The following is a 15,595-nucleotide window of genomic DNA, read 5'->3' as shown; positions in this document are numbered from 1 at the left end:
TGTGTGGTGGAAAACTTTTATCATCTCAATAAAATTGCTTTCTTTAGCTTTTTAAAAAAATAAATAAAAAATAAGTTTTTTAGCGCAAGGATTGAAATTTAAATATTAATTTTAATACAATTGACGACCATAAAATTAACTAAATCAATATTTTTAATTATTTTATATATATTAAGTAAGATATCACATAAATATAATAAAATCGCATTTCAAATGCGATAGATTATTCATTTAAGTTAAAAATTTCAAAAAATGAAACAACTTTCCAAATAACTATAGCTTCTTTATTTAAGTTCAAAAATTTTATAAGTTATAGTATAATAAAATCTATATTTTCCATGGCCTATATAAAATAATCAATCATTTTCATTTATTCACCCTTCACAATTCAATTATTTTTTAATTAAACTTAGTCTTCTTAACTGGTGCAACAAAGAAGTATAATGAAAAGTTGGTTTTCTAAAGCCTGCATAACCTCTGAAGTTATTTATTATAGATTAAACTCAAATGAATGAACATAACCTCTATTCATTCGAAGAAAGAAAAAAATTAAGTTTCTTTCCATCCTTCTTAATCTTTAGGCATAAATATAAAATTTAGATGTTCGACGTTAATATTTTCTACAGTCTAAATCTCAGGTAATAAGGTTTAAAGGAGAAACCTTTGGAGAAGATCTATACCAGCAAAATCTTATGAGACCCAAGACCATGTTGCACTCGTTGCCACTCGGTGAGGCTTTACTTGTGTCATCTATACCAAAATCTTTTTCGATTAATTTTATTATAGATGTGTTATTTTGGACGGTTTTCTTTATGATAAATAACAAACTCTATGGATAAAATTAAAATTATTACTGCAGCTGAATGACTTTAATTTGCTTTACATATCTCAATGGGAGCTTCACTAGAAGAACGAACTTGAAGATATAAATATATTAATAAATTATAAAAATTACATAAAGTAAACAAATATTAACAAACAAAAATAAACACAAATAATTAAATAAAATTTCTAAAGTAAAATTAAGAGGGCATCAGTCAGAAAAGGGAAGGGAAGAGTGATAAGTGAAACTCCAAATGCAAAATAAAAAAAAAAAAATCAAATTTAACTAGAATAGGAAGAAAAGAAAACAATACGAAGATTGAAAGAAGTGAAAATTTAGAGATAACTCGTTTAAGATTGATATGGTTGAAATTTAGCAGTGTGGTAAGCCTTATCCTTGGGTGGATGAAAACTCTTTTAGAGGTGGTTAGGATGTGTGTTCTGTTCTGGGTCTCTTGGCAACGGAGTAATTGTGACTAATGTGTATGTGTTGTTTATGTGTGCATCACCTTGTGATAGTGGGATCTTGATCCCATAATAGTACCAACTGGATAATGGATACATCCGTTCAATATCAAATAAAGCTCTACAACTTTAATAACTTTAATATGGTGATTGTGTTGGGGCAAATCGAGAATTGAGAGTACCCGCTGAGGGGTTATGGATGTCTCGATTTGACAGGAAACTTGTGAGAAATTCTACTAGTGATTTTGAGGGATAAAAGATGACTTGAGGAAAAACGGTGGAATGAAATGGATTTAGAGGAATTTTTAGGAAAAATGAGTCTAAGATAATTTGGTAAGATAATATCTGAACTTAGGGGGGTTTTGAGAGATAGAAGGAAGTTAGAGGGAACAATTAGAAATGAGACAGGAAATGAAGTACCTTTACATTTCATAGTTTTTACATAAAAAGAAAAAGAAAGTTTTACATCTTTGATTGATTGTTTGACTGTATGTCGCATGTCTAGTGTGTAGCCTATCTCTTATACTTACTGAGCATGATGAAATTGCTCACCCCATTAAATTATCATCTTTCCAGATCAAGAGGATCCGGTTGTGGATCAGGAGGATCTCACCCCTGAACCGGATCAAGAAGAAGTTGTATGAGCACCCACGATAAAAATTATATTTTGTAACTAAACGGGTATCTATTTTATTTTGACTCTATCATATGAAGCTCGTGTATTATAAACAATGTTACAATGTGGTCAAGGGATAGATGATGGATATTTTGTTAATTTTATTTTCGTTGCATATTTAGTGTTTGACGATTGTAATCCTTTTGGTGGAGAGTAAGGGTGTCACAGTTTCTTGGTTTGTTTATGAATAAGGAAGGATTGGTTGTCGAAATATTTTTGAAAACTATAACTGATTTACCATATTTTGGGTAAAACGAACATTTGCATCTATGATCAATTACGTTACTAAAGCTAACTATTTCATCGACTAGGAATTCTTCTTATAATTGTTTTAATTTTTAATTTGCATCCAAGAGTTTGTTTAATATTATTATGCTCATTATTTATTTTATATTTTGTGTATTGAATTCTACAAACCCCTCCCCCCTTGTTAGTTTTTTACTCGTAGGTCAAGAAAAAAAATTAGTTTCCAACTCTCTATAGATTTGACCATTCTTACCACTACTGCAATACTATTTTGTTGGTTAATTAAAAATTTATTTTTTGTGAATTCGACACTCATAAAATTTTTTAACATTATCTCAACAAAATTGTATCTTATTTTTCAAAGTAAATGGCCAATAAGTTCTTCCGCACAAAGATTAAATTTAAAAGTAAATTTTATTTGAAGTGACTAATGGCAGCCATAGAACTAATAAAATCAATGTTCATAAGAATTTTATATCAATTAAGTAAAATATCTAATAACTATAATAAAATCAAGTCCTAAATAGTCACAGATTCTTTATTTAAGAAATAACATTCTAACTAGCCACAATTTTTTATTTACGTTAAATAGTTTATGATTCTGTATTTAAAGCCGTTTATCGAATTGTTGCAATTGATGTTAGATCCCGACGAGAAGGAAGGGATCTTCGGAAAGTGGGTTTTTATGATCCAATAAATAATCAAACCTATTTAAATATTCCTGCAATTTTGGATTTCCTTAAAAAGGGTGCTCAACCGATAGAAACTGTTTATGATATTTCAAAGAAGGTGGGGGTTTTTATGGAACATAATCTTAATCAAACGAAAGTCAATTAATGAAATAAAAAAAATGGGGGTGTGGATAACTCATATATAGCTTTGTATAAAGATTTCTCTACTCTTTCCCCCCTCTTTTGCTCTATTCATACCTATTTAGTCTTCCTATTTAGTATTCTATTCCTACTAGAGAATATCATCTTCTATAATGTATAATGAAAAAAATTGATTTTACAAAAATAGATTTTATTGATATTGATATAATTTGATTGATATAAATTACATAGAAAAAAAATTCAAGTGAATAAATTACATAGAAACAAAAATCAAGTGAATAAATGAAGCAATTGGTCTAAAAAAATATAATTTTTTTTACATCACCCTCGCTGGGGTGGTTTTCTTTCATTGTAAATCTATTAACAACTTAAGTACAAATATTTCATAATTACAATATAAAATAAGACTTACATTTTTTATAGCCTGCACAAAATAATCAACCCTACACATTTATTCTCTTCTCATATTATAATTGTTCTTCAATAAATAGTTAGTCCTCTTAATTGATGCAAAGAAAAAGTATCGTGGAAAGTTGGTTACCTTCTCTATGTATTCTACATTGTAATCGTTATTGACTTATATTTTTATATTACACTATATTTTGAGTAAGATATTAAAGGGTATTTCAAAAATTTTATTAGCAATTAGATCATGTTTTTAAGGAAAATTACTAACCAATCTTTATATATTGGTATATAAATACATGATTTAAAGTAGAGATATTGCTAAAAATTGAGGTGAAAATGAAGAGACAACATAATGTGAGGAAAAAAAAGTTGATTGTGAACTAAGCGGAGAAGAGGAAAATTTGATTACTTTAATAGAAAAGCTTCAAAGGAGGATGAACTTTTCATTTTTAATCTCTAATAGACCATGTGGTGGAATAATTTTTTTATATATAATTATTTTTTAAAATTTTGTACGAGTTCAATGATAAGTTAAAGCTAACTCAAAAAATTTACAAATGTATCACATTAATTAAACTTATAAGATCAATAATGAGTTAAGTTAATATTACAAACTGGACAATTGTACAATCATTTAAAAGGCTCACAAGTTGTTAAATGTTGTGACCATATGAACCTTTAGTTTAGAATTTAAAATGTTATCATTATCGACTTATATGTTTTATATTACATTATGTAGGTTGTTAAAAGGTATATTAGAATTTTTATTAGCAATTAGATCATGTCTTCAATATTAAGTTTTTACTAATTTTTATATATTGGTATATAAATATATGATTCAAACTAAAATATTGAATTAAAATAAGTAGTCAAATTATTGTAAAGTATAGTAAATTTTTTAAAAGAAACAAACAAATGTATCATTTATTACAAAGAGTTTTCTTTCTCTTCTCCAAAATCCGAATTCCAAACACAATTTTTCAAGTCTAATCATCACCCATCATACAGCAACATGCACTTTTGACGAAGGCAGCTATAGAACTAATAAAATCAATGTTCATAAATATTTTATATGAATTAAGTAAAATATTTAATAATTATAATAAAATCACGTCTCAAATAGTCATGGATCTTTATTTAAGAAATCACATTTTAAATAGCCACAATTCTTTATTTACTTTAAATAGTTTCTGATTTTTTATTTCAGTTCAAAGATTTCATAATTATAATATAAAATAAGACTTAATTTTTTCACAGTCTGCACAAAATAATCAACCCTGCACATTTATTCTATTCTCACATTATAATTGTTCTTTAATAATTAATTAGTCCTCTTTATTGATGGAAAGAAGAAGTATCGTGAAAAGTTGGTTACCTTCTCCATGTATTTTATATTATTATCGTTATCGACTTATCTTTTTATATTACACTATAGTTTGAGAAGGATGTTACAGGGTATTTTAAAATTTTCATTAACAACTAGATCATGTTTCTAAGGGTAATTACTAACTAATCTTTATATATTGGTATATAAATACATGATTTAAAGTAGAGATATTACATTAAAATAACTAATCACATTATTAAAAAGTACAATTGACGTTTTTTTACAACGTAGCTTTTTACCTTATGCATGGTGATAAATTTCTATCATTATCTCAATAGAATTTTGTTTTAACTTTTAAAAAAATAAATGACAAGTAAGTTCTTTAGCACATGGATTAAAATTTAAAAGTTAATTTTAATACAGTTGTCTACCATAAAATAAATCAAACCAATGTTTTTAATTATTTTATATTTATTAAGTAAGATATAACATAAATAAAATAAAATTACATCTCAAATAGTGATGGATTCTTCATTTGAGTTCAAGATTTCAAAAAATGAAATCACTTCCCAAATAGCTATAGACTCTTCATTTAATTTCAAAGATTTTATAAGTTATAGTATAATAAAATTTACATTTTCCACGACCTATATATTATTCTCAATCGTATGTCATTTATCTTCCCATCACAATTCAATTATTCTTTAATTAAACTCAATCTTCTTGATTGGTGCAACAAAGAAGTATAATGAAAAGTTGGTTTTCCAAAGCCTATACAACCTCTCAAGTTATTTATTATAGATTAAGCTCAAAGGTATGCACTTAACCGCCATTCATTCGAAGGAAGAAAAAAAACAAGTTTTTTTCCATTCTTCTTAATCTTTAGGCACAAATATAAAATCTAGATGTTCAATGTTAATATTTTATATAGTCTAAATCTCAGGTCATAACGTTCAAAGGAGGAAGCTTTGGAGAAGATCTGCACTAGCAAAATCTTACGGTCCCTTGTGCCATCCATACCAACATCCTTTTCCATTGTAGATGTGTTTTTCTTGGATGACTTTCTTTATGATAAATTACTAATTGTAATGATAAATATAAAATTCTTACTGTAGCTGAATGGCTTCAATTTCGTTCACACACCTCACTAGGAACTTGACTAAAAGAACAAACTTGATATGTTTATTCCTAATCCATACAAGATTAAGTTTAACAAGTTATCGGTTACAAGTTTGATGAGCATGAAATATAGCTGGTGAAATTTTTTCTGAGGAAAATAATCAACTTGGGAATTTGGTTCTTGTAACTCCTAAGAAAAATGCTCTTAAAATTGATCATAATATTGCATGTTATTATTGCAAGCTTTTATATTCCTTGAAGGGTTCTAGACAAGCTCAAATATCTATTTATGAGCCTTCCAACAATATTGATCATATGTTTATTTAAATTTGACATATAATTGTTTATTTACTATTTTTTTAATGAACTATGATAAATAAATTCAATAAGCATAGTTTAAGCATATTAGATTGAATTAATAATAAGAAGTATTAGTTCAATATTAGTCGTCACATCAAAAGAAATTTTTTTTAAAGAGTGATAAGATGTTACACAACAGAGATAGTTTTTAATGATAGATAAGACTTTAAAGTCACTTCAATAGAATTTTAAGAAAATTTCTTCTGCTTGTTTTACCATTTATATAGGATAAATTAATTTTTTAGGCTGAGATGATCTTTAACCATTTACCATTCTTTGGTGGTGGCTTACTACCAATCTATTTAATCATTTTATCTTTTATCTCTTAAAAAATTTAATGATCTCTTTTTGTAGAACTTAAGAATTTTGTATATTAGGAAAAATATCCAATTCTTTAATAAACCATTATTTTTTAAGAAATAATATCTGTATATATTTAAAAGAAAGTTAATAACATATCACTAGTTTTTACTAAATCAGATTCTTTATTTCATTTAAGGACTTTAGTAAAATTCTCCTAAAAAATAGGATTGTGATAAACAAAAAATAAATTCAAAGTTACCTCACACTTCTTTTAAATATACTTTATATGTATATATTTTTACAAATATAAATATACCTACTTAAACAATATGCAACATTATTGTTAAAGAATTTTTGAAATAGAAAAAGAATATACATATATACATATATATATATACCTTTTATTGTCCTTTAGTTCTTCTCTCATTAATTCCAAAGAGTTGTATTTCTCTTCTCTAAAACCCAAATTCCAAACAAAAATTTTCAAGTCTAATCATCACCCAGCATACAACAACAAGCTCTTTGGATAAGAGCATCTAATGCATGGCCACCACAAAACCTGAACAAACAATGACTAGTTAGCACTGCTTCTCATTTTTTGTTGTTCTACTATGTAATATGCTCGCAGACACTCTTATCACGTGATGGGCTTTAATTGAATGCGCGAAAAATATTAAACAAAATGCCCCAGTGCTGTTACTCACGTTTCTGAATGAACCGGTGGACCTTCGCTCTGGTTCCGTGTAACGTTTAACGCCTAGTCTGAAAAAAGAACGATGCAACACGAGAGCCGAGAGCTTCCCAAGAGGTAACCCATCCTAGTACTAGTCTCGCCCAAGTACGCATAACAACAGAGTTCTGATGGGATCCGGTGAACTAGTGCTGGTATGATCGCACGCTTTCTTGTTTGCATCGCAAATTCATATGTCCCTTCTCCTTCCCTCTCCCCTCCCGTCATTTGATTCACTGTGCGCGCACCTCATCTCTTCTTTTAGTTCTAATATTAAGCGAAATGCCCCGGCGCCTCGACTCATGCCCATATGAACGGATCACCCACCGCACCTCGTTTTTTTTATTATATTATGTAAGATGCTCGCAATGACACTCTTATCACGTGATTGGTTTTAATTGAATGTGCAAAAAAATTAAGCAAGATACCCCGGCGGACCGTCGCTCCAGTCCCGCATAACATTTAATGCCCTATCTATAGAAAGAAGGTTGCAACACGAGCACTTCCCAGAAGGTCATGCATCCTAGTACTACTCTCGCCCAAGAACGCTTGACTGCGGAGTTCTGATGGGATCCGGTGAACTAGTGCTGGTATGATCGCAATCGTTTTGGTTTGCGCCGCAAATACATATACCCCTTCCCCTTCTCTCTCCCTTCCCATCATTTATTTCGCTATGGGCACAGCTCACCTATGCTTCTAGTTCTAATATCAAGCGAAATGCCCTGGCGCCTCGACTCATGTCTATATGAAACACCCGCTGCACCTCCTTCTTCATTGTTCTACAATGTAAGATGCTCGCAATGACACTCTCAATACATGATGGGCTTTAATTGAATGCACACAAAAAATTAAGCAAAATGTCCCGGCACCGTGACTCACATTTGTGAATGAACCGTCGGACCGTCGCTCTAGTCCGCGTAACATTTAATGCCCCGTCTACGAAAAGAAGGGTGCAACATGAGTACTTCCCAAGAGGTCACCCATCCTACTACTACTCTCGCCCAAGCACGCTTGACTGCTGAGTTCTGATGGGATCCGGTGAACTAGTGCTGGTATGATCACACCCCTTCTAATTTGCGCCGCAAAGACATATACCACTTCTCCTTCCCTCTCCCTTCCCGTCATTTGTTTCGCTGTGTGCGCAACTCACCTCTACTTCAAGATCTAATATCGAGTGAAATGCCCTGGCATCTCGACTCATGCCCATATGAACGGATCGCCCGCCGCACCTCATTTTTTGTTGTTCTACTATTTAAGATGCTCGCCATGACACTCTCATGATGTGATGGGCTTTAATTGAATGCACGAAAAGTATTAAGCAAAATGCCCCGGAACCGTGACTCACGTTTGCGAATGAACAGGCGGACCATTGCACCAGTCCCGCGTAACATTTAACGCCTCTTCTGCAAAAAAAAAGGTGCAACACGAGTGCTTCCCAAGAGGTCACCCATCGTAGAACTAATCTCGCCCAAGCACGCTTAACTGCAGAGTTCTGATGGATCCCGTGAACTAGTGCTGGTATGATCGCACCCCTTCTAATTTGTGTCGCAAAGACATATATCCCTTTTCCTTCCCTCTCCCTTCCTGTCATTTGTTTCGCTATGCGCGCAACGCACCTCTACTTCTAGTTCTAATATCGAGCGAAATGCCCCGGTGCCTCGACTCATGTCTATATGAACGGAACACGCATCGCACCTCCTTTTTTGTTGTTCTACTATGTAAGATGCTCGTAATAATAATCTTATCACGTGGTGGGCTATAATTGAATGCACGAATAATATTAAGCAAAATGCTCTGGCGCAGTGACTCACGTTTGCGAATTAACCGGTGACTGTCGCTCTAGTTCTGCGTAACATTTAAGGCCCCATCTGCAAAAAAGAAGGGTGCAACATGAGAACTTCCTAGGAGATCACCCATCCTAGTACTACTCTTGCCCAAGCACGATTAACTACGAAGTTCGATGGGATTCGATGCATTAGTGCTGGTATGATCGCACACCTTCCATTCCGCGCTGTAAATACATATACCACTTCTCCTTCCCTCTCCCCTCTTATCATTTATTTTGTTGTGCGAGCACACCGCACCTCTATTTCTAGTTCTAATATCAAGCGAAATGCCAAGGCATCTCGACTCATGCCCAGATGAACAGACCGCCCACCACAACTCTATTTTCATTGTTCTATTATGTAAGATAATCGTAATGACATTCTTATCTCGTGATGGACTATAAAAGAATGCATGAAAAATATTAAGCAAAATGTCCAAATACCGCGACTCACACTAGCAGACTGTCGCTCCAGTCACGCGTAACATTTAACGCCCTGTCCATAAAAAGACGGGTGAAACACGAGGACTTCGCAGGAGGTCACCCATCCTAATATTGCTTTCACCAGAGCACTCTTAACTACGGAGTTCGACAGGATCCGATACATTAGTGTTGGTATGATCGCACCCCCTTCCATTTCGTGCTGCAAATACATATATCCCTTCTCCTTCCCTTTCCCTTCCCATCATTTGTTTCGCTATGCATGCACACTACACCTTTGTTTCTAGTTCTAATATCAAGCAAAATGTCTGGGCACCTCGACTCACGCCTACATAAACGGACCGCCTGTTGTACCTCATTTTTCATTATTCTACTATGTAAGATGCTCGTAATGACACGTTTATCACGTGGTGGACTATAAATAAATGCACGAAAAATATTAAGCAAAATATTCTGGCGCCACGACTCATGCCGGCGGACTATGGCTCCTATTGCGCATAACATTTAACACCCCATTCGTAAAAAGACGGGCGCAACACGAGAACTTCCCAAAAGATCACCCATCCTAGTACTACTCTCGCCAAAACACGCTCAACTACAGAGTTCGATGGGATCCAGTGCATTAGTGCTAGTATGATTGCACCTCTTCTATTTTGCGCTACAAATACATATACCCCTTCTCCCTCCCTCCCCCCCTTGTTATTTGTTTTGCTATGCGCGAACACCGCACCTCTGCTTATAGTTCTAATATAGAGCAAAATGCTCCGGTGCCTCGACTCATGCCCAAATGAACGGACTGCCCCATGCACCTCATTTTTCGTTATTTTACTATGTAAGATGCTCGTAATGACACTCTTATCACGTGACAAACTATAAATGAATGCACGAAAAATATTCAGAAAAATGTCTTGACGTTGCGACTCACTCTGAAGGACAATGGCTTTGATCGAGCATAATGTTTAATGTCCCGTCAGAAAAAAAATGAGTGGAACATGAGAACTTTCCAGGAGGTCACCCATCCTAGTACTACTTCCAACCCAAACTAACTTAACTACGAAATTCGATGCGATCCAGTGCATTAGTGCAGGTATGATCGCACCCTTTCAATTCCACGCTGCAAGTACATATACCCCTTCTCCTTCCCTCCCCCCTCTCGTCATTTGTTTCGTTGTGCGCACACACCACACCCTGTTTCTAATTCTAATATCAAGTGAAATACCACGGCACCTCGACTCACGCCCAGATGAATGGATCACCCGCCGTACCTCATTTTTTATTGTTATACTATGTAAGATACTCGTAATGACACTCTTATCACGTGGTGGACTATAAATGAATGCACGAAAAATATTAAGCAAAATTTTCAGGCCCCGCGACTCACACCGGTAGACTGTGGCTCCGATCGCACTTAATGTTTAACACCTCGTCTACAAAAAGACGGGTTCAACACGAGGACTTTCCAGGAGGTCACCCATCCTAGAACTAATCTCGCCCAAGCATGCTTGACTACAGAGTTCTGATGGGATCCTGTGCATTAGTGTTTGTATGATCGCAATTGTCCCATTCCCCACTGCAAGTACATATAGCCCTTCTCCTTCCCTCCCCCCTCCCATCATTTATTTCGCTGTGTGGGCATACCACTTCTCTGCTTCTAGTTCTAATATAGAGCGAAATACCATGTCGCTTCGACTCACGCCCAGAAGAACGGAGGCCCCTTGCGCCTCTTTTTTCGTTGTTCTACTATGTAAGACTCTCGTAATGAGACTCTTATCACGTAGTGGAGTACAAATAAGTACACGTAAAATATTAAGCAAAATTTTTCAACGTCGCTACTCATGCTAGCGGACTGTTGCTCCGATCGCGCATAACGTTTGACGCCCCGTCTGCAAAAAGACGGGTGCAACAAGAGAACTTCCGAGGAGGTCACCCATCCTAGTACTACTCTCGCCCAAGCACGCTTAACTACGGAGTTCGATGGGATCCAGTGTATTAATGCTAGTATGATTGAACCCCTTCCATTCCCCGCTGTAAATACATATATCCCTTCTCCTTCCCTCAACCCACCCGTCAATTTTTTCGCTGTGCGCGCACACCACACCTCTGTTTATAGTTCTAATATCAAGCGAAATGCCCTGACACCTCAACTCACGCTAGAAGAAAGGACAGACCGCCATACCTCATTTTTCTTTATTCTACTATGTAAGATGCTCGTAATGACACTCTTATCACGTGGTAGACTAAAAATAAATGCATGAAAAAATAGTAAGCAAAATTTTCTGGCTACGCGACTCACGCAAGTGGATTGTGGCTCCGATCACATGTATCGTTTTATGCCCCGTTTGCAAAAAGACACTGCAACAAGAGGACTTCTCAGGAAGTTTACCGATCCTAGTACTACTATCGCCCAAGCATGCTTAACTGCATAGATTGATGGGATCCGGTGCATTAGTGCTGGTATGATCGCACCCCTTCCATTCCGCATTGCAAATACATATATCCCTTCTCCTTTCCTCCCATCTCCCATCATTTTTTTCACTGTGCGCGCACACTGCATCTCTGTTTCTAGTTCTAATATCAAGCAAAATGCCCTAGCGCCTCGACTTATGCCCAGGTTAAAGGACCACCCACCACACCTTTTTTTTTCGTTCTTTTACTATGTAAGATGCTCGTAATATCTCTCTTATCACGTGGTGGACTATAAATGAGTGCACACAAAAAATTAAGCAAAATGCCCCGTCGTAGCGACTCACGCCTATAAATGAACCAGCGGACTATGGCTCCGGTCGCGGGTAACTTTTGATGCCCTATCTGCAAAAAGACGGGTGCAGCACAAGCACATCCTAGGAGGTCACTCATCCTAGTACTACTCTCGCCCAAACACGCTTAACTGATTTTGATGGGATACGATGCATTAGTGCTAATATGATCCCACTCGTCCTATTCCTCACTTCAAATACATATACCCCTTCTCTTTCACTTCCCCCTCCCATCAATTGTTTCGCTCTCTGTGGACACCGTACCTCTACTTCTAGTTATAATATAAAGCAAAATGCCCCGTTGCCTCGACTCACTCCCAGATGAACGGACCGCCTGCCGTACCTTTGTTTTCCTTATTCTATTATTTACGATGCTCGTAATGACACTATTATCATGTGGTGGACTATAAATGGATGTACGAAAAATATTAAAAAAAAGACGGGGGCAACACGAGTACTTCCCCGGAGGTCACCCATCCTAGTACTACTCTCGCTCAAGCACACATAACTGCAGAGTTTTGATGGGATCTGGTGCATTAGTGCTAGTATGATCGCACCTGTTTCATTCCGCGCTGCAAATACATATACTCCTTCGTCTTCCCTCCCCCCTCCCGTCATTTGTTTCCTTATGCGTGCACACTGCACCTCTCCTTTTTGTTCTAATATTAAGTAAAATGCTTCGAAGCCATGACTCACAAGCGAATAAACCGGCGTACCATAATTCTAGTCGCGCGTAACGTCGAATGACTCATCTATAAAAAATAGGTGCAATAGGAATACTTCCCAAGAGGTCACCCATTCTAATACTACTCTTGCCCAAGCACACTTAACTGCGGAGTTCTGATGGGATCCAGTGAATTAGTGCTGGCATGATCGCACCTATTTCATTTCGCGCTGTAAATACATACACTCTTTCTCCTTCTCTCCCCCCTCCCGTTATTTGTTTCCTTGTCCGCGCACACTGTACCTCTGCTTCTCCTTCTAATATCAAGTAAAATACCCCAGCACCTTGACTCATATTTGCGAATAAACCAGCGGACTATATTTTTAGTCGCGCGTAACGTCGAACGCCCCATCTGAAAAAAATAGGTGCAACACGAGGACTTCCCAGGAGGTCACCACTCCTGGTACTACACTCGCCTAAGCACATTTAACTGTGGAGTTCTGATGGGATCCGGTGAATTAGTGATGGTATAATGGCACTTATTTCATTCTGCGCTGTAAATACATACACTTCTTCTCCTTCCCTCCCCCCTCCTGTCATTTGTTTCTTTGTGCGTGCACACTGCACATCTCCTTCTCCTTCTAATATCAAGTAAAATGCCCGGTGCCGTGACTCACATTTGTGAATAAACCAGCAGACTATAGTTCCAATCGCGCATAACGTCGAGCAACCCATCTGCAAAAAAATTGGTGCAACACGAGTACTTCTAAGGAGGTCACCCATCCTAGTACTACTCTTGCCCAAGCACACTTTAATGAGTAGTTCTGATGGGATCCAATGCATTAGTGCTGGCATGAACGCCCCTATTTCATTCCGTGCTGCAAATACATACACCACTTCTCCTTCCCTCCCCCCTCCCATCATTTGTTTCCTTATGCGTGCATACCGCACCTCTCCTTCTTGGTCTAATATCAAGTAAAATGCCTCAGTACCGTGACTCATATTTGCGAATAAACCAGCAGACCATAGTTCCAGTCGCTCGTAATGTCGAATGACCCATCTGCAAAAAAATGGTTGCAATACGAGTACTTTCCAGGAGCTCACCCATCCTACAACTACTCTCGCCCAAACACACATAACTGCAGAGTTCTGATGGGATTCGATGCATTAGTACTGGTATGATCGCACCTGTTTTATTCCGCGCTGCAAATATATACACACCTTCTCCTTCCCTCCACCCTCTCGTCATTTGTTTACTTGTGCGTGCACACAGCACCTCTCCATCTCGTTCTAATATCAAGTAAAATGCTTCAGCGCCGTGACTCACATTTGCGAATAAACCAGCGGACCATAGTTCTAGTCGCGCGTAATGTTGAACGATCCATCTGCAAAAAAATAGGTGCAACACGAGGACTTCCCAAGAGGTCACCCATCCTAGAACTACTCTCGCCCAAGCACATTTAACTGCAGAGTTCTGATGGGATCTGGTGCATTAGTGCTAGTATGATCGCACTTCTTCCAATCTACGCTGCAAATACATACACTCCTTCTCCGTCCCTTCCCACTCCCATCATTTATTTCCTTGTGCGTGCACACTGACCCTCTCATTCTTGGTCTAATATCAAGTAAAATACATCGGCGCCTTGACTCACATTTGCGAATAAACTAGCAGACCATACTTCAAATCTCGCGTAACGTCGAAGGCCCCATCTGAAAATAATTAGTGCAACACAATGGCTTCCAAGGAGGTCACCAGTCCTAGTACTACACTCGCCCAAGCACATTTAACTACGAAGTTCTGATGGGATTTGGTGAATTAGTGATGGTATAAGGGCACCTGTTTCATTCCGCGCTGCAAATACATACACTTCTTCTCCTTCTCTCCCCCCCGTCATTTGTTTCCTTATGTATGCACACTCCACCTCTACTTCTCGTTCTAATATAAAGTAAAATGTCTCAGTGCCGTGACTCACATTTGCGAATAAACCAGCGGAACATATTTTCAGTCGTGTGTAACGTCGAACGACCCGTCTGTAAAAAAATGGATGCAACACAAGGACTTCCCAGGAAGTCACCAATCCTAGTACTACTCTCGCCCAAGCACACTTAACTGCAGAGTTCTGATGGGATCCGGTGCATTAGTGCTGGTATGATCGCACTTGTTTCATTCCGCGCTGCAAATACATACACTTCTTCTCCTTCCCTCCCCCCTCCCGTCATTTGTTTCTTTGTGCGTGCACACTGCACCTCTGCTTCTCGTTCTAATATCAAGTAAAATGCCCCAGTACCGTGACTCACATTTATGAATAAATCAGCGGACCATAGTTCCAGTCGCACGTAACATCGAACGACCCATCTATAAAAAAATTGTTGCAACACGAGGACTTCCTAGGAGGTCACCCATCCTACTACTACTCTCGCCTAAGCACACTTAACTATGGAATTCTAAAGGGATCCAGTGTATTAGTGCTGGTATGATCGCACCAGTTTCATTCCGCGCAGCGAATTTATACACTCCTTCTCCTTTCCTCCCCTCTGTCGACATTTATTTCCTTGTGCGTGCACACTGCACCTCTCCTTCTTATTTTAATATCAAGTAAAAAGCTCTGGTGTCGTGACT

The 15,595-nt window shown here is 36.7% G+C and overlaps 11 pseudogenes; all 11 read right to left on the bottom strand.

Moving 5' to 3' along the window:
* Positions 1-7,774: 7,774 nt before the first annotated feature.
* LOC148268531 (5S ribosomal RNA) lies at positions 7,775-7,893 on the bottom strand (annotated as a pseudogene).
* A 343-nt stretch (positions 7,894-8,236) lies between these two features.
* Positions 8,237-8,355, bottom strand: LOC148268530 (5S ribosomal RNA; annotated as a pseudogene).
* A 348-nt stretch (positions 8,356-8,703) lies between these two features.
* On the bottom strand, positions 8,704-8,821 carry LOC148268529 (5S ribosomal RNA; annotated as a pseudogene).
* A 348-nt stretch (positions 8,822-9,169) lies between these two features.
* On the bottom strand, positions 9,170-9,287 carry LOC148268528 (5S ribosomal RNA; annotated as a pseudogene).
* A 795-nt stretch (positions 9,288-10,082) lies between these two features.
* On the bottom strand, positions 10,083-10,200 carry LOC148268527 (5S ribosomal RNA; annotated as a pseudogene).
* Positions 10,201-11,449: 1,249 nt separating this feature from the next.
* Positions 11,450-11,567, bottom strand: LOC148268526 (5S ribosomal RNA; annotated as a pseudogene).
* Positions 11,568-12,751: 1,184 nt separating this feature from the next.
* On the bottom strand, positions 12,752-12,870 carry LOC148268525 (5S ribosomal RNA; annotated as a pseudogene).
* Positions 12,871-13,073: 203 nt separating this feature from the next.
* LOC148268524 (5S ribosomal RNA) lies at positions 13,074-13,192 on the bottom strand (annotated as a pseudogene).
* A 1,179-nt stretch (positions 13,193-14,371) lies between these two features.
* Positions 14,372-14,490, bottom strand: LOC148268523 (5S ribosomal RNA; annotated as a pseudogene).
* A 527-nt stretch (positions 14,491-15,017) lies between these two features.
* Positions 15,018-15,136, bottom strand: LOC148268522 (5S ribosomal RNA; annotated as a pseudogene).
* Positions 15,137-15,342: 206 nt separating this feature from the next.
* On the bottom strand, positions 15,343-15,461 carry LOC148268521 (5S ribosomal RNA; annotated as a pseudogene).
* Positions 15,462-15,595: the final 134 nt, after the last annotated feature.

This window comes from Carica papaya, chromosome 3, assembly GCF_054855325.1.
Source record: "Carica papaya isolate Zhongbai chromosome 3, ASM5485532v1, whole genome shotgun sequence".
Lineage (NCBI taxonomy): Eukaryota > Viridiplantae > Streptophyta > Magnoliopsida > Brassicales > Caricaceae > Carica > Carica papaya.
This window is presented reverse-complemented; position numbering and strand designations above follow the sequence as displayed.